This window comes from Heterodontus francisci, chromosome 9 (assembly GCF_036365525.1).
Source record: "Heterodontus francisci isolate sHetFra1 chromosome 9, sHetFra1.hap1, whole genome shotgun sequence".
Taxonomy (NCBI): Eukaryota; Metazoa; Chordata; class Chondrichthyes; order Heterodontiformes; family Heterodontidae; genus Heterodontus; species Heterodontus francisci.
This window is the reverse complement of record NC_090379.1, coordinates 54,781,086-54,800,338: the sequence shown is the minus strand read 5'-3', so window position 1 is coordinate 54,800,338 and position 19,253 is coordinate 54,781,086. Positions and strand designations below refer to the sequence as shown.

Here is a 19,253-nt window from a genome sequence, read left to right as displayed (position 1 = left end):
TCTTACCTATGAGAATCAAATGCAATGGCTTCTGTTCCCACTCCTGCACCGTTACCTCTGGTGTGCCCCAAGGAGCTATCCTTGGCCCCTATTTCTCATCTGCATTCTGCCTCTTGGAGACATCATCTGAAAACACAGTATCAGTTTCCACCAGTACACTGATGACACCCAGCTCTACCTCACCACCCCCTCTCTCAATCCCTCCACTATATCTAAATTGTCACACTGCTTGTCCGACATCCAGTACCGGATAAGCAGAAATTTCCTGCAAATAAATATTGGGAAGGCTGAAGGCATTAACTTCGGTCCCTGCTTCAAACACTGTTCTTTAGCCTCTCCCTTGCCACTGTCTGAGGCTGAACCACACTGTTCACAATGCTGGTGTCATATTTGAGCCTGAGGTGAGTTTCTGACCACATATCCATGCCATCATTAAGACTGCCTATTTCCAACTATGTAACGTTGCCTGACTCCGCACCTGCCTCAGCTCACCTTCTGCTGAAGTACTCATCCATGCCATTGTTACCTCTAGACTTGACTATTCCAACGCAATGCTAGTCAGCCTCCCACGTTCTATCCTCTGTAAACTTGAGGCCATCTAAAACTGTTGCATGTGTTCGAACTCACACTGTCCCATTCACCCATCACCCCTGTGCTCGCTGACCTATATTGGCTCCTGTTCAAGCAACACCATGATTTTAAAATTCTGGTCCTTGTTTTCAAAACCCATCATGGCCTCACCCCTCCTTTCCTTTGTATCCTCCTCCAGCCCCACAACCCTCCGAGATAGCTGCACTCATCTAATTCTGGCCTCTTGAGCATCCCCCAATTTTAATTACTCCACTATTAGTGACCATGCCTTCAGCTGCTAAGGCCTCATCACTGGAATTCCCTCCTTACACCTCTCTTTCCTTCTTTTAGATACTCCTTAAAACTGACCTCTTTGACCAAGCTTGGTCATTTGCCCTAATATCCCCTTTTGTGGCCTGGTGTTAATTTTTATTTGATAATGCCCCTGTTAAGTGCCTTGGGAGGTTTTAAGCACCTTGGGATGTTTTATTACATTAAAGATGCTATAATAATGCAAGTCATCGTTTGCACAGACCCCTCCAACAGGATAACCATTTTGGTAAGGATTGTACATTGGTAAGTAAGAAACTTCATTCATCATTGTTGAGGAGCAGAGGAAATGTTAGCCATCCTCTAATCCATTACAAAAGCTGATCTAGAAGTGCAAGCAAAAAGAAACATATTTCATTCCCCACCTTCCACACCTTAATGCACAAAACAAATTGTACCCACATTGAAAACAAAATATTCACTGTATTTAATTACTGTACCAGTTGGAAATACTACGGAACGATCAGAATAGCTTCCTCAACAACTAAATCTCTGGCCACCTACAGATTAAAGAGCACAGCCAGTTATATTGCAGTGATGCTCAAGGACAGGTAAGAACAGATGTGAGCCAAGTACTGTGAATTTTTTAATTAGCGTAAAGATTAAACACTGCTATCAATATCTAAATGGAAACTGACACCCATCACTGTAAAACTGCTGCATTGTCAAACTAATGTGCACATTTGCACAGAGAACAGGATGCTGAGGTTTTCCTGTTTATCTTACAGGTGCTGAAGAAAACCTGATATTTTCTTAGTGAAATATTTTTAGTGAAATGTTCAAGACCAGCAGAGTAAAAAATTCCTTACTGCTTTCACAATCTTGTAATTCAAAGAGCTTGTTGTACAGAATCATGGGACTGAATTTTCACCATGGAAGTGGGGAACAGAAGCTGGGTCTGTTTTTGGGTCAGAAACTTGTCTCTGGTAGGAAATTGATTAAAAAGCTGATTTTCATGAGGGTGAGCCCATAACTGATATGGAGATGGGTTTCCTGCCCAATTACAGCCAGGAACAGAGACGGGTCAGAAGAAGTGTGGGACTCATTTAGAAACCCATTGCAGCCATCACAGAGGCTGTGGGTTGTCTAGAGGGAGAGATCTGTAGTTTGTGCCATTGATTTCTACATCACCAGAGGGAAGCATAATATCACAGGGAGCCAGAAGACTGGCATCCGGGGCAGGGCAGACCCTCGCTTTATTGATGCCGGCCTGGATCTAATGCTGGCCATGAGGGAGAGGGGGGAGGTCCTTTACCCAGAGGATAGCAGGAGGAGGCCATCTCGTTGTGCGGCAGGGACACCTCTCTGTTCAGCGTCATAACCCTCTACCCCCTCTTCCTCCTTCTGTCTCACCACCTGCTCCTCCCCCGATGAGCTGCCTCACTGTCCACAAGGTCCACACCTCTCTGGAAAGCAATGTTATGGAGAGCACAGCAGGCCACCACAATGACCAAGACCCTTGCAGGAGAGCACCACCCAACTGGTCCAGGCACTGGAATCACATCTTCAGAAGCCAGATAACCTGCTCAATAACTGGGCAGATGGCAATGGTTGTATTGCTTCTGTGCCTGTGGCTCCCATACACAGGTCAATAGCCATCTCTTCAAGGGATATCCCTTGACCCCTAAGATCCATCCTTGCACTTTGGGGGTTAGAGTGAAGATCTGAGGCCTGGACTGGTGAAAATGAAGGAGTCACAGCAGCTACCAGGAAAGCGAACGAACACATGTAAGAAGTTCTTGTTGTGGCTATGGATCAGTTGGATGTTGAGGGAGTGGAAGCCCTTCCTGTTGATGGGTCTCACTGGCCAATCACTGGGTGCCTTGATGGCCACAGGGGTGGAATCAATAATGCCCTGCACCTGGGGAAATCCAGCGATGGAGGCAAAACCCAATGCCCTCTGTCCCTGTGAGGCCATGTCTGTTATTAACTGGATGTACTGTCCAGCTCTGGCAAAGAGGACATCCGTGACCAGCGAGATTCAGTGGTGTACAGCTGTATGCAAGATGCCACTCAGGTCCGCAGCTGATCTTTGGAAGGAGCCAGAAGTGAAGAAGTTCAAGTACACAATGACTTTGATGGCCACTGGCAGTGCTGCGAGGTGTGAGGTCTTTGATAACGAGGGCACAGATATCTGTGGCCATCTGCCTAGAGAGTTGCAGTCTCCTGCAGCACTGGTTCACAGTCATCTCCAGATAGCTCCGTCTTCAGTGGTCGATCCTGTGTTGAGGATTTGGCTCTATTGCCTTCCTGCCCTTCTTTCCTCTCCAGTCCCCTCTTGATGCCCAGGGTTCTACCCTTCCTGTGGAAGCTGTTGCCCCTCATTGCCACTGAGCCCAAAATCCGACAGTCGTGCCCCCATTCCCAGCATGAGCCTTCCTTCTGGGAAGTTGTATGCCCAATTGTCCTTGGGAGCCTTGCCCCCTGCTATTCTGCCCCCACAATGCCAGGGGCTTGCCAAACCCATTCAAAGCCTGTGTGCCGAGTGTCCATTCTCCCTGCCTTCTGTGCAGCACCATGAGCACCCCCTTACCAAGTGCCCAGTCTCCCTTTTCCCCGTTGACCCACTTATGGGGCCAGGGTGATGCCCTGGGGCAGCCATGATTGACTCCCCACTCTTTACCCGCTTGCCTTCAGCTAGTCAGTTTGTGAAGGTGCAGGTTACTTGTCCGCCCCTTTAAAAATTTAAAATCACACCTTGACAGCTCTTTACGAGCTTTTTAATTGATTTAGGTGGCTTCAATTAGGAGGAGAGTGGGATCTCTGTCCCACCTCCCCCACCGCCCGCTGCCCTGGTGATAAGTGGTGGCGCTGGAATCGGTACTATGAAATTGATATGTTGCCAGGAGCAGGACATTCCAAACCGTAACACTTGCTCTTCTAATCTTTTCCCTTGTTTTGGTAATTATGTTTATTTTAGGTCATGTAGATACTACCTCCTTGATCAGTGGAAATACTATTTCCTAATTTATGCTGTTAGCCCCTCATTAGTTTGAGCATCTAAATCAAATGTCCTTTTACCTTTTCTGTTCTTATACAAAGAGCCTCTCATTTCTCCCTATAGCTAAAGCTTCTCCTCCCTGGTATATAAAAACTTTTAGTGGTCCTCCCACTTTGTTGCCAAGTTGTAGCAGGTATTGTTTTCCAAGGAGAGGAACAGTATTACATATTGCACACAATGGATTACTCTGCTGCTAAGTGAGAAGTCAACATCATCTAAAATGTTTTAAGAGTCTATTTATGGTAACTAATCACATCTTGAGAAAACTAGAGGATAGTTGCTATATTTTGGATTTGGAAGTGGAGAGGGAGATGCAAGACATTGGGAGGCAGAGATGGAGTGGAACCATGTAGGGAAGAACTCAACTGCGAGAAGGACCCCTAAGAGACAGTGATTATGTATGAGGCACTTTCAATGCTGCAGGCTGAACGCTGTGGCTGATGCTTAAAAATGTTGCTATTGTCATACTTAACTTCTACATGTTATGGCCCCAATTTAACTTGGTATCTGAAACTACCTGCATGCTGCTTTGTAATTCATTTATACGAGGCAGGTGTAGACAAAGTACAGGCAGAGCACTCTCTTCTCTTCCTAATGTATTTGTCTGACTTTAAAGGAGAAGGCAGACCACAACCATTTACTGTCCCAAAGACCTCAGGTTGTCAGAGGCCACTCCAGCTGAATCTGAGTACAAGGCAGAAAAACCACTTCAAATGCTTTTCTGTAACCCAGCAATCTCTCGAACACGTTTCTTTAGGCCGTATGCTACAAAGTAAAGCACTTCCAACAGTACCTACTGATGCCGGCAATAGTTATTCTCTATAAAAATGTTCATAATGGTAAATATAAATATATTTATTTAACTAAAAAGTTTTAGCCTCTTTGAGTTGGCCTTTTTAATGGTTTTATAAGTCTCCTGTATTGTCTTCTAAAGTGTAAAGCAAAAGGATTTCCTGCTGACTTGTGTAATTTTGAAAACTCTGTCAGCTTACTTCCCAGTACTTTTTTTTTACTTGTTTTATACTCAATTCGTTACCTTGAGTCAAAGCTCTTTATGATCTCCTGAGATCAGCTACTTTTTTTTTAATATGTTCGTGGGATGTGGGCGTCGCTGGCTAGGCCAGCATTTATTGCTCATTCCTAATTGCCCTTGAACTCAGTGGCTTGCTAGGCCATTTCAGAAGGCACTTAAGAGTCAACCACTTTAAAATCACAAACAATAATACCTCTAAAGTACAAATATATTTACAGATGCTAAAATTTATATAGTTAAATGCAATATTTTCAGCAATAAATGACAATCAAATACTCTTCAGAATAAATTCAATTAAATTTGAAATGAAATTCAAGTGGAGCGCAGTTGACTGAATTCTATTTAGTCAGCTAAATCCAAATCAGTAAGGCAGATCTGGAACATACTTGACGGAATCTGAAGTGGATTGAAGATTCACAACCCTGCTTCATTCATTACTGAATTGTCTTTCACCAACACTAGGTGGTCAAGTTTGTTTTTTTCCCAAAAGATCTGTACAGACTCACACTGCATTTCCCACAACTTGGCAGCAAATATCAACGTCCAAATTGGAAAATTCAAGAAAAACCAAATTGACCCAATGAGTAATTTTAGCTTCTGAAATCAGCTAATTTCTGGTTAATACCTAATTCTTTTATGCAGGTCTTATGCAAGTTACACATCTCAAAAGATAAGCACACCACACTGTTACATGACAATCAGTTCTACAGATGAGGATCATTTAAAGTCTTTTGTTTACTAACACGCTAAACCAAAGCTTATTCATTCCACAGAACTGAAAATCTATAACAATTTCCATATTCAGAAGAAAAATTTGTACCTAAATGCGCAGTGTGGCTGATATGTCCTCTCTGAGGGCTTCGGTTTCTTACTGATCCCCTTTAGTTTCCTCTTCTTCCAACAACTAGTTCAATAAACCTAAAGCAAATAAACAGAGGTCAATTGTTGCATGAAATTTAAGCTGTGTGAAAAATAATGCGCCGTTGCAAACAGGAAGCAAAAAGAAGTACAGGACAGTACTAAATTTGGCAATCATTTTTAAACACTTTTAGTCTCTGTTTCAAATAGGCCCATATTCTCTTTCAGTTCCATTTCCGCTCTCCTGCTGCACCCACCAGTCATCCAGTATCATTCTTTAATTGTCAGTCATGTAGAACTGGCCAGAATAGCCTGTTTCCCCATCTCAGATGAGAAGCTACTGTTTTGTTCAATCAATAAATATTTGTAAATTTAGATAAAAATTATACTGGAAGTCTTGTTCCTCAATCAATAAAACACCTAACCACCACCAGCCCCCACCCCCGGCCCTTCAGATCAGATTAGATGTTGAACCTGACACATTCATAAAATGCCTGGGAATGGCACGAGGCAAACCATCATCTGCAAAATGGCAGCTCTGACAGTGGAGAAAAAGTACTATTTTGCTTAAAATTGGTTTTACAGTGCTTTATAAATTATATTTTTAAATGTTCATTTTCTTCAGGAAAATGTGGTTGGCAACTATTTCATCATTTAATTGTACAAAACCAGGTCAAAGGACACTGTTGTATCACTTTTGTGTGTTGTATTCCCATAAAAAATTATACATGCCTCTTTTAGCTACTCCTCTTCAACCACAAAAAAAGTCTTCAGAAGACACTTTTTCATCAAGCTATAACCCAGCAATCACTCTAGCACATTTCTTTAGGCCATATGCTACTAAGTAAAGCACTTCCAACAGTACCAACTGATGCTGGCAATAGTTATTATCTGTAGAAATGCTCACAATGGTAAATATAAATATATTTACTTAACTACAAAGTTGTAGACTCTTTGCTTTTGCCTTTTTAACAGTTTTGTAAGTCTGCTGTATTCTCTTTTAAAGTGTAAAGCAAAAGGATTTCCTGCTGACTTGTGTAATTTTGAAAGCTCTGTGTCAGCTTATTTCCCAGTACTTTTTTTTAAAACTTGTTTTAAACTCAATTCGTTATCCTGAGTCAAAGCTCTTTATGATCTCATTGTGGAATTTATCTTGATTACATGAGTCTGCAGAGACTCATCGACAGGATTGTGGCTGCCTGCAATGAATTTGGCCTAACTATCAGCCTCAAGAAAACGTACATCATGGGGCAGGATGTCTGAAATGCTCCATCCATCAATATCGGTGACCACGCTCTGGAAGTGGTTCAAGGGTTCACCTACCTAGGCTCAACTATCACCAGTAACCTGTCTCTCGATGCAGAAATCAACAAGCGCATGGGAAAGGCTTCCACTACTATGTCCAGACTGGCCAAGAGAGTGTGGGAAAATGGCACACTGACACGGAACACAAAAGTCCGAGTGTATCAAGCCTGTGTCCTCAGTACCTTGCTCTACGGCAGCGAGGCCTGGACAACGTATGTCAGCCAAGAGCGACATCGCAATTCATTCCATCTTCGCTGCCTCCGGTGAATCCTTGGCATCAGGTGGCAGGACCGTATCTTCAACGCAGAAGTCCTCAAGGCAGCCAACATCCCCTACTGAGCCAGTGGCACTTGAGATGGCTTGGCCATGTGAGCCACATGGAAGATGGCAGGATTCCCAAGGACACATTGTACAGCGAGCTCGTCACTGGTATCAGACCCACCGGCCGTCCATGTCTCCGCTTTAAAGACGTCTGCAAATGCGACATGAAGTCCTGTGATATTGATCACAAGTCGTGGGAGTCAGTTGCCAGTGATCGCCAGAGCTGGCGGACAGCCATAATGGCGGGGCTAAAAAGTGGCGAGTCGAAGAGACTTAGCAGGTGACAGGAAAAAAAGACAGAAGCGCAAGGGGAGAGCCAACTGTGTAACAGCCCCGAAAACCAATTTTATCTGCAGCACCTGTGGAAGAGTCTGTCACTCTAGAATTGACCTTTATAGCCACTCCAGGTGCTGCTTCACAAATCACTGACCACGTCCAGGCGCTTACCCATTGTCTCTCGAGACAAGGAGGCCAAAGAAGAAGAAAGAAGACGTGTAAAAGCAAACGATGTGCTGCCTTATGATACAGACAAGGCTGCAAATGACTAATTATGGTCTTAGTGTTCCAATCAGATGCCCATGTGTCATTTTGAAACATCTTTAATTACCAGACTGCTAGAATGTAATACAACCATTTTAAAATGCTGCAGGTATGTAAACATTGGCATGATAATGTAACTTTGTCAACACTCATGTTTAGCTCCTTTGTACTTATTAATTTTTAGCAAAACTGATACAAATTTAAATTTTGCATACCAAGATGCAGCATATAGTGAATTGCTCATGGCAGCCAACAAGACAACTTTACAGCAGAGTTTCCAGAGTGAGCATATCCAGGAAGGAGCCTGGTCCAAAATTCCCAAACATGGTAACATTGGCCTTTTGAGTAGGGATTGGGGTTTCAAGTCAAGAGGGCATTTTAACAAGTTTCAGCACTTGCTGTAACTACAGCCAAAGCTTTGGAATATTTATGTTAAAAAAGCATTATTTACTCGTCACTTAAAATGAGTCAAACACTTTGGTGAGTTTATAGTGTGACTTGAAGCATTCGAGTAAATATTTACTCAGATGTTCCAAAATCACACATGGGCATCTGATTGGAACACTAAAGCCTTGTCTATATCACACGGCAGCACATCGTTTGCTTTTATGTGTAATCAAGATAAATCCCACATTGACAGATAAGCCATCAGACCTGCAGGAATTGCTGAATTCAATGGCCCTCTTAGCAACATTTAATTAGAGAAATTAGAGAAATACAAAATGAAAATCATTCCAATACACCAATAGATTTGTATGTTGCAAAGGAGTAGACTGACAAGCTGATCATAGTTGGGGGATTGAGGCCTCTGGGATCTACCCAGCAGTTCTTTGTTAACTCAAGTCACCTAAAGGAACATCATCCAATATCACTCTTATACAATTAAATCCATGTGTTTCATAGATTTGTTGGGGGGAGGAGGGGTGGGTAAAATAAACACACATTCTTTGTTGCTCAATGAATAAAATCCATACAAATTCAAGCAAGTAGGAATTGTTACATATAATAAAACTGCCTCCTTTACATTCTGGAGCATAGCTACTTCACAGCCCGTCATTCATCTAAAAATATTTGTCAGGGTTATTTTGGATCAGAGGCAGCATGTCAGGCATTTGGAGCAAACATTAGATGTAGTGGGAAGAAGAATTCCAAAGATTTCTAAAGAAATTATTATAGCAAATCTATAAAATTGGCTTATTGTTCACAACAATTTGTAAGAAATAGACCAGTTCTTGTCCAGCTGATATAGGGCAGGCACTGTAAAACAATAGGTTACGAACGCACAAAACCTGAATAATATAAATGTTTGCTCATCTGACTGACATGCATCTACTAAAGGGTGTTGTTCACATGACATATAAAGCAGAGAAACATAGGTCTGCAATTAATGGCATGTCTTAGCTTCTTTGCAAACTTTCTGAAGGCTTTGAAATAAGAGCTTGCATGCTGCTTTTCAGATCTGTTTTGCGAATATGAGCACAAACAATTGATGAGCTAGCTGCAGTTATAAAGCATGTTTGTTCAGATTTACTATTTCTCTGCTAAATCTAAAAACTGGCAGCCAATTTTCATCATATAGAATTTACACAATCAACCTCCTGTACATAGTGAATGCTCATCATTGAATGGTGTTTGGAAAACTTCTCTCTCTCTCCATTGGCTGTAGTGTTTTGTAATTGCATTGTACATGCTATACACTTGGAGCTGCTATAGAACACACACGCTAGCAAAGGGAAAGTGAAAGTAAAACAGAATAAGAAGACTCCATTATGTTCAACAGTTTGCTGCTTCTGTCTTAATCGATACCTCAAATTTCTTACCAAACTTGGCTAAACCTCACTCCAGAGCCGAGAACATCACAATGGTGAAGAGGAAAAAGAAAAGGATGGTGAAAAACCGAAAACATTGTTTTCAGCTGTGAAATTTTTGGAAGGTTTTTGTCTACTTTTACAGACAGCACTTTAAGTTGTAGACTGTGTCAGAGTGACACACAGGAAGCTTGTACAGCGTATATATACAAACACTGACCTCTCCAAAATAACCATCCTATCAAAAAGTATACAATCTCAGATCTCAGAGCAGTTTCATCTGACAGGAATGCCTGGATCCCGGTTCATGCATTCTCACGGTGTTGCTGATCAATATGGCGTGGTCTATGCCCAACCTACCACCTTTTGATGTGCATTCAGAGCCATCATCCATAATCCCACGTTGGCAAAATTGGCTGTGACGGTTCGAAAGCGCAATGGCAGGTTTCGTGATCACAGACGATGCAAAGAAAAAGGCTTTGCTTCTACACTATGGAGGTGAAGAATTAAAAGATATCTTTGAGACACTATGCCTGAGCAAAATGACTAACAACTCAGCAAAAAATGCACCAACGACCTACGTCATGCCCAAGAAAAGCACCACACACAAAATCATTGTCATCTGATGCACTAAGCAAGAAGCAAACAAGACAATTGACCAATACTGCAAGCAATTGAGGCAACTAGCAACCAAATGTGACTTTGGTGCTGTTGAACATGTCGACCGGGAAATCAAAATACAAATCGACGAATTAAGTATTAAATTTCATCTGCCACCTCTCTGCCCATTCTGCTAGTCCATCTATGTCCTGTTGCAGGTGGTTCATATCATCCTCACTGTTTGACGCACCCCCCAAGTGTGCTGTCATCAGCAAATTTTGAGATTCTACTCTGTATTCCAAGATCCAAGTCATTTATATATAGTAAAAAAAAGCACTGGTCCCAGCACTGACCCTTGAGGAACACCACTGTCTACCATCCTCCAGCCTGAAAAGCAACCTATTACTATGACTCCCTGTTTTCTGTCCAAAAGCCAATTTTTCATCCAATTGGACACTGACCCTCCCATGAGCCTCAATTTTCTTATGCAGCCTTTTATGTGGTACCTTATCAAATGCTTTCTTAAAATCCATATAAACAACAAATAAACTTCATCAACCTCTGTTACTTCATCGAAAAATTCAATTAGGTTTGTCAAACATGATCTGCCTTTTACAAATCCATGCTGGCTATCCTTAATGAACTCAAACCTCTCTTAAGTGTCCATTGATATTTTCCCTGCTAATAGTTTCTAAAATTTTACCCACTACTGATGTTAAACTGACTGGCCTTTCGTTGCTAGGACTGTCCTTACACCCTTTCTTGAATAAGGGTATCACATTTGCCACTCTTCAATCCTCTGGCACCTCCCTGTATCCAGGGAAGATTGGAAGATTATGGCAAGCCCTTCTGCTATCTCCACCTCCACTTCCTTTCGCAACCTGGGAGGCATGCCATCCAGACCAGGTGACTTAGACAGGTAACCCATCAATCGTTGCGATGACAAGCAGATCGCTAACACCCATTGAGCAACGTTATTTGCAAACAGGGAGAGAAGCACGCTCAATCACGAGGCATCTTACACTTTCATCTCTACTTATATGGAAGCAAATTTGAAGTACTAACTGATCATAGACCACTCGTGAGATTGTTAAACAATCCACATAGCAATTCACCCACTTGAATAGAATGTTGGATACTCAGACTACAAGACTATGAGTTCCATGTTGCGTATCAACCAGGCAAGTTCAACCCAGTGGACTACCTTTCACGACAGTCGGTCCTACTAGTCGTAAAGAAAAGGTTGCTGAACAACATTTTAATTACGTAAGCATAAAGGCGGTGCCGAAGTAGTTAAAACTATCTGACATCAAAGCTGCAACAAAACATGATGAGACATTGCAATTATGTATGAAGGCTATGGAATCACGAAACTGATCAAGAAAGCGTCTACAAGCAAAAATTACTCACACACTACAAGGTCTTCACAATATTTGAAATGAGCTCACTGTTACAACCACATTTGATCTCATATTATGCAACAACTACATTGTCATTCCACACTAAAGACCTGCTACCTGACCTGAACCCGACGACGTGTCGGTGTCGGGTTCGGGTCGGGTCGCACTTCCGAGTCCGGCACTCGGGCTCAGGTCAGGTCAGGCCAGATCGGACACGCTCTATCACCACCTCAGGTAAGTGATTTTAATGTTAATTTACTTTTTGGACTTTAAAGGTGGTTTTGTTACAGTTTTTTTAAGCTTGTGCAGGTAAGGAACAAAGTGAAAAATGGAAGGTAAGTTAACTGATGGTCAGGTCGGACGCAGGAAAAAATGGTAGGACTTGGGCTGGGTCGGGCTTAGACTTGGATGCGGTTCTGTCGGGCTCGGGTTGGGTCTCAGTTGTAGACCCGAGCAGGCCTTTATTCCACACTCATTGAGGGAATGTGTTGTCGATGTAGCACATGAAGGACACCAGGGAGAACAAACAATTCCTTAGGGAAAATTCCCAGGAATTGACTGCATGGTAGAGCACAAAATCAGTGTTTGCCATGTCAAACAACCACAATGTCAAATCTTCATGATCCACTTAAGATGTCTGATCTACCTTCAGGATCATGGATTGAAGTTAGCATTGACTTTGCAGATAATGACGACTACAGCAGATTCCCAATCGGGGAATTCTTACCTTTTGAGGAATTCCAAACAAGGCAAAGATCTGATCAAGCTTTGGGATAACTGCTTTTGTTGAAGTTGGCGTAACTAATTCCCCAATCGGGTAAGAAGTGACAATGGGCCCCCGTTCAACAGCGATGAGTTCAGCAAATTCGCAAATTACCTAAGATTCACTCATTGATAAATCACACCCCATTGGCCAAGAACTAATGGTGAAGTCAAGAGATTTATGCAGACCTTGAAAAAAGTGATACATACAGCTACAGCTAAGAACAAGCCATGGAAGCAACAGCTATATCACGTTCTTTGTAATTACAGAGTGACTCCTCACCTGACTACTGGAAAACCTCCAGCTACACTCACCTTTGCACATCCTACACACACACACACATCTCCCTGAGCTACCCTGCGGAGCTAATGATCAACATGTATGTGAATGCGATCAAGAACAGAATAATGAAAGAAAATGCAGAGCGAAACATGAAACTTAGAGCTATACTGCTAAAGCCAGGAGATAAAGTACTTGTGAAACATGATAGTCATGTTGCAAAACAAACAACCCCTTATGACATCCAACTATTTGTTGTGACCAACACAAAAGGATCAATGACCACTGCTAAGCACGGTTCACAAATCATCACAAGAAATGTGCCATTCTTCAAAGCACTGAAAACACCACTCGCAAGCATTGAATCTGATTCCGACATGGACACCTCAGATGAAGAACATGATTCAAATGAGACCACATCTGATGTCAGACGATATCATACTCATTAGAGAAAACACCCCCCATATTTAAGTGACTGTGTTATGAAGTGAACCATTTCTGTTTAAGTTTATTGTTTACGTTTTTGGAAACAAACCATTGAAACATTCTATGTTTTTACTAAGAAGGGGAGGGATATAGGGTTTTGAAATTGCACTGTGCAGTCTGTACACTTGGGGCTGCTGCAGAACACACACATGCTAGCAAAGTGAAAGTAAAACAGAATAAAGACGACTCCATTATATTCAACAGCTTGCTGCTCCTGTCTTAATCTCTGCCTCATATTTCTTACCAAACTCAGCTAAACATCACTCCAGTCCCAAGAACATCACATTGGGCAATGTGTGAAGATCTCACTGATGTTACCATAATATAATTCACCTCAGAGAGCATCAGTGTCCAAACATAGCATTAGATTGCTGGTGCATTGGCAATGGCAGTGAAACTAACAGATATTCCTATTTTTTCCTCTCCCAAAAACAGCAACAATTTTTTTTAAATTTTAAAAATAGGGAAGTACTTTACAATTTCAATATTCTCTGAATAAAACTTAAGTGAACAAATATTCTTTGTTCTGTGCCTTGTGGTTAATTATTTTCCAGTTGGTAACAACCATTTTTGCATGGACTTTTTAGGTAACATGCTATTTCTAGCAGATTGCACAGATCAAACTAATATTATAACAGTTATGAATGCCTAATAGTGGGAGGGACGGTAAGATCCAGATACAGATTTAAGATAATTGGCAAAAGAACCAAAGGGGAGATGAAGGAAAGTTTTTTTACACAACAAATTGTTGTGATCTAGAATGCACTGCCTGAAAAGATGGTGGGAGCAGGTTCAATAATAACCTGTAAAAGGAAATTGGATATACACTTGAAAATGAAAAAAAAAAATGCAGGCCTACTACAGTAGAGAGGAGTGAATGGGACTAATTGGATAACTCTTTCAAAGAGCCAGCACAGACAAGATGGGCTGAATGGTCTCTTTCTGTGCTGTTAGATTCTATGATTATTCAATAGTCAAAGTTAGAATCTAGGAATCACATAAGATATACAGCATTTCTTGGTTTGCAATCACTTTGAATTTCTGCGGGGGTTCTGCCAATCGCCTGCTCTAACATTGGCAAAAACCCTGGAGAAATGGCATGAACGGCTACTTCTGGGGAAGTGGTCTGAACAGTCACTTCCTTAGTTCAGTTAGGGACTAATTGTTGTAAGTTAGCAGGTGCTTGTAAATCCCTGGCTGTATAAAGCCCTTGAGAAGAGTCCAGGCTATCCAGTTCAAAAAAAGCTAGTAGGAAATAACTATCTTTCTCCTTTGTAGTTTGACATTTCGATTTGTGATTTTCGGGGCCAGATTTTTAAAACAAATTTGGGAACTCGACACCCAGATAATTTCTGGGTCCTGACTTCTTGTCTCAACTGTGTCACTCACGTGATGCTATTTTGAAATGTAAATGCCTTAATTGGGCAAGCGGTGTACTCGCCATCCAATTAGTGGCACCGAGTGTTTGCAGGAGGCAGAAGCTGCCTCCAAAGCACGAGTGGCAAAGACAGACAGCAGCTATGATGGGGTCTGCTGGTGCCGTGCTGAAGAAAGCAGGCAGCTGCTTAGAGGGCCATCAACATAGAACAATAAGATGGTGTTCAACCATCCAAAACTGAGGTAAAGAGTGTGATCTGGCACGAGGGCCCCATAATTTTCAAGCTCAAAAATCAGTTTCCCTTCACACCGCTGTGAACCTGCAGTAACATGCACCAGAGTTCATCAGAAGCCGCTTTGAAAAGGCAGTCCCAACCTCCCTAGCCCCTTCACAAACTCCTCTAGGAGCTTAAAGGGCCGTTAATTGGAGGCAAGCAGGTTCCTCATTCCCTCCCTCCTGCCCTCACTTTAAAAATTGGAGTTTCTCCCAGAGGTGTCAGGATCCAGAGATGCCCTCCAGGACTGTAGTTTTTAAATTGCTTCTGCACCCGGTTCCGACTCTACCAGCGTTTGAAAAATCTGGCATCAGCAGGGGGTGAGGAGGTCCTCCAGACACATGCTGAAAAGGCAATGGGAGCAGATAGCCGTAGATATCAATGCCAGGAGTCTAGCCTCAAGAACCTGGAAGCAGCACTGTAAGAAGTTCAATGACAAACGGTCAGCTCAGTGAATGCATCTTCAAATACCAAATCCTAACAACTGCTTCACTAGCCTCAGCCACTTCTCAATTCATCACACCCCCATCACTTACCAGCAATCTCGATCAATCAGGACTCATACTTTACATTCATGTACTCCACTACACCCTCACTAAATTGGCTGCAAGCCTCACACCCACATCTCACAGCTTGCATGCATTGCCAGCTATTTTACCATGACAGCCATATCAGCCAAACAGATTGCACCACACTCACTGACACACTTCCCTCTCTCTTGCAAGGACAAGGTGGTGCACAACTGGAGGCAGCAGGAGATAACTGAAGGACTACTGCATGCTCTAATCCCATGGAGGAGACTGTGCTGGCCACTACTGGAATGGCAATTGCTGGACCCATGGTCAGTGGCTGGGTTGAATCAATTGAAGATGATGGTATCCTCATATCTAATCCACTTTCTCACATCCCACTTCCTCCACATCCCACAATCTCTTGTGTGAGTATGCACCCCTTACTGTCGCCTCTCCCCTCATCACAACCTTACCCTTTTGTCTTTCTCTTTTCAGATACCCAAGAAGTGCAACTTGGCCAGGCAGTGGAGGAATAGAAAGAAGACAGTGATGATGAAGACACACCATCACTCACAGCCACCAGCTCAGATACCGACACTGCACATGATTTAAAAGTTAGTATTGAAGTATTTGGTGAGACACAGGGCATGAGTAGTGTGCAGCCAGGGCGTGGGGCAAGGATAGCACAGGTGCCAGCCCACCAGAGGGTGAAGTCGCACAAGGGTTCTGCTATACAGCACGCAAATGAGGACTTTGATGGGACAGAATACAGAAGAAAGTTGATGGGTATGCACAACGAAATGTTTGCTGCATTGGGAAGTCAGTCAAAAAACCTGCAGTCAATGTCAAACAGCATGGAAGAGTCTGGCATCAAATTGGCACAGGGCTTTGCGCAGAGCTGGGAAGCCATTCTTTCCAGCTTGGAATTGGTGGCCAACTCCATCAGGACACTTGTGGATACAAGTATAATGCATCTGATGACTCTCCGCTTCCATTGCAGCACAAGCAGCATCCACCTGAAGTCTGAGTGCTGGAGTGAAAGCTCAAACTGAAGTCATGCAAGGTCAGCTTGCTGCCATCATGGCTGTTCAAAGGGGCTTGCAGAGTGTCACAGCAGTCCAGCAATCTGTGCTCCAACATATTGCTAGAATTGCTGAGGCATCCTCCCAGGGTAGTGGCAGTCACTCTTGGGAGTGTGAACTTGCTGTCATCTCTCAGGATGACTGTATTCGTCCTCCCACCACTGCCAGTCTGCCAGTGCCATGTGGTAAACCAGCCAGCCCAGACCTCTGCCAACCATACCAAGGTGGTACGGTCTGAAGCTAGGCTTTCTAGGTCTAAGGCTGCTTGATGTCATCCTCCAAGATCATCTACAGTCTCTCCCACTGAAATTCAGCAGCCTTGCACCAGTCATGCTGCAGCCACTAGGGTGGCACTGCATAGGAGCAGTAGGAAAGGCAAATGAAGACAGGCACTGAGGGAATGCACAAGGGTGATTAGTTTACGTCTGTACGCAATATGGCACAAATGCATTTATAAATTTGGTTTGGAATATTTATTTTATGGTTATTTTTATTTTTGCATTGTGGCCAAGATACTGATGTGATGGTCAGTGACAGACGAATGATAAGGAGTGTAGGTGAATGGGGAACTGGGGCTGCCGTTACTGGTATCTCAATTGAGGTACTTTTTCTATGTGCAGCCTGTCCAGAATGGGGCTAAGTTGCTGCCTCTTTTCTTGTTCCTCGGCTACACCCCCCCTCCTCCCTTTTCTAGCAGCTTGCCCTGTTCTGCATGTCCTCTGCTCATTTGCCCAGTCAAGCTCTATTCCAAGGGGAAGGTCTACCTATGCACCCATGTCTGGCACAACTGTTTTGTGCACAAACCTTGAAGTCAGAAAAACTCAGCTCTTGTCACACCACTTCCTGTAAACTTTGGCAACTTTAAAGGGCACTAGAAAGTACCAAACACTTGCAAGGTTGGACTTCCACCCACTTGAGGGAGGAAGTCCTGCCTCATTGAGCTGCCGGTCAATCAGCGGGCCTGCAGCTTAGTCCCAGCAGCACCACCGGGCATGGTGGCCACTGCTGGGACTGCAGCCCAGCCAAAGACATGGAGTCGGGAAGACAGGTAGGTTTTGGTTGCCTCGCCGGGGGTAATCAGTCGGTCCCCGGCGAGGCAAGGGTGGTCGGTTGGGAGGGAAGGGGGACATGTTGGGTGCTTGCGGTAGTGGGGGCGGCCCTTCATCGGGCACCCTGTGCGCGATGAGCAGGCCCCCCTCCCCCCCGGGGGATGCTGAGAAGCCGCCTGATTTTCCCAGGCAGCTTTTCCCGGCTCCAGAACGCCCGCTTGCCATGCATAAAATCTGCATGGAGGCAGGCAAAGGCCCTTAAGTGGCCAATAAGTGGCCACTTAAGGGCCTTGATTGGCCTGGGGCAGGCGGGCCATTTTGCTGCCCCTCCCCACCCCCCCGGCCCTACGTAAAGGGGGCGGATGCAGGAGCAGGTCGGGAAAGCCTCCCGCTCCATTTTACGCCCGCCCCCACCACCATCCAACTCGTTAGGGTGGTGTAAAATTCCGGCCTTTGTCAATGAACTGTACAGTGACATTTTTGGCAAGTTGACCATTGACAGTTCAAAGAACTATGAATAATTGAAACCTGGTTCATTTTTGGTGACTTTTTGAACTATTATGCTTTACATGATTAAATTACCAGGTAAATGGAAGGAAGAAGGGAATATGTGGTAACTGAATTATCTCTACAGATCGAGGCCAGATCTTGCTACGTTTAGGCTGTATGATGCTACCCCAGCAGAAAATAGTAACCGTAAACTCTCACACCAGCTTTAGGAGATTTTTTTAACGCACTAGTTGCAAAACCTTTTCCTAAAATCAACATCTTTTATAATTTTTACAAAAGTGAACACAGTTGAGTTTACAACTTTTAAAGAATGAATAATAGGTTATAAATATAAAACTTACCGATAACAAGAGACTAGCAGTAAAAAGCCATCTACTCAAATGGACTGAACTCAATGTTGTATGAATTACCCTACCTCAGAACCCTTTGAAATTGTCCAAACTTGCCATTACAATTAAACATTCTGTTCCTCTATACCAAAATATTATTTACAATTACTAGTGATTACCTTCGGTTTACAAGTAAACATTACTTTTTCTAATATGGCAGTGTTGACCATTATCATAATGTGCTTAGTCATCTAAAGGTAATTAATTATTTACCTACAATTGATAGTACATAATGAGTACAAGATGCTTTACGTGACATACCACACCAGTTTAGCTTAAGATTCCCGGGGGCTGAATTTAATGAGCCCGCCACTGATTCCAGCGGTGGGCCTGGTAAAGGGCACCATTCCCATCTGTCACGTGGGCACCTGCCCCACTGTGATTATGCAGCAGGCGCCCATTTTGCATAGGGGAGGTGCGTGCCCCCTTCCCAATCACATGGTGAGGGTGGGTGGGAGGCGAGTCATTGATTATCATCTCAGATGACTCCATATTCAAGAGTCTGCCAGCCCTGCATTCACTCCCGTCCTGGATACATTGTCAGCATGGTGCAGCCTACAACTTTGTCTGATTGGAACCTGTGTGCCCCCCACCTCCCAAGGAGGACAGAAGACGATGTCCAAGCAAGAATACAGGGTGGCCCCCATGGTTCAGTGATGTCTCTCTGGAGATTCTCCTCCAGACCGCAAGGGAAAGGCAGGAGGTTCTCTTCCCCGGCGATGGCAAGAAGAGGTTCTGCCGCCTGACCAAGCAAGCCTGGGTGGA

At 43.5% G+C, this 19,253-nt stretch overlaps 1 protein-coding gene across 2 annotated transcripts in view; it reads right to left on the bottom strand.

Annotated features, from left to right (window-relative positions):
• Nucleotides 1-19,253, bottom strand: part of LOC137373770 (guanine nucleotide-binding protein G(I)/G(S)/G(O) subunit gamma-2) — an 86,446-nt gene that overhangs the window by 20,125 nt on the left and 47,068 nt on the right. The window contains exon 2 of one of the 2 annotated variants that reach the window (XM_068039102.1): nt 5,755-5,852. The exons of the other annotated variant lie outside the window; for it this stretch is intronic. The gene's annotated coding sequence lies outside the window, so the exon portion shown is untranslated. The remainder of the gene's footprint in view (nt 1-5,754; nt 5,853-19,253) is intronic. 2 annotated transcript variants of the gene reach the window in all.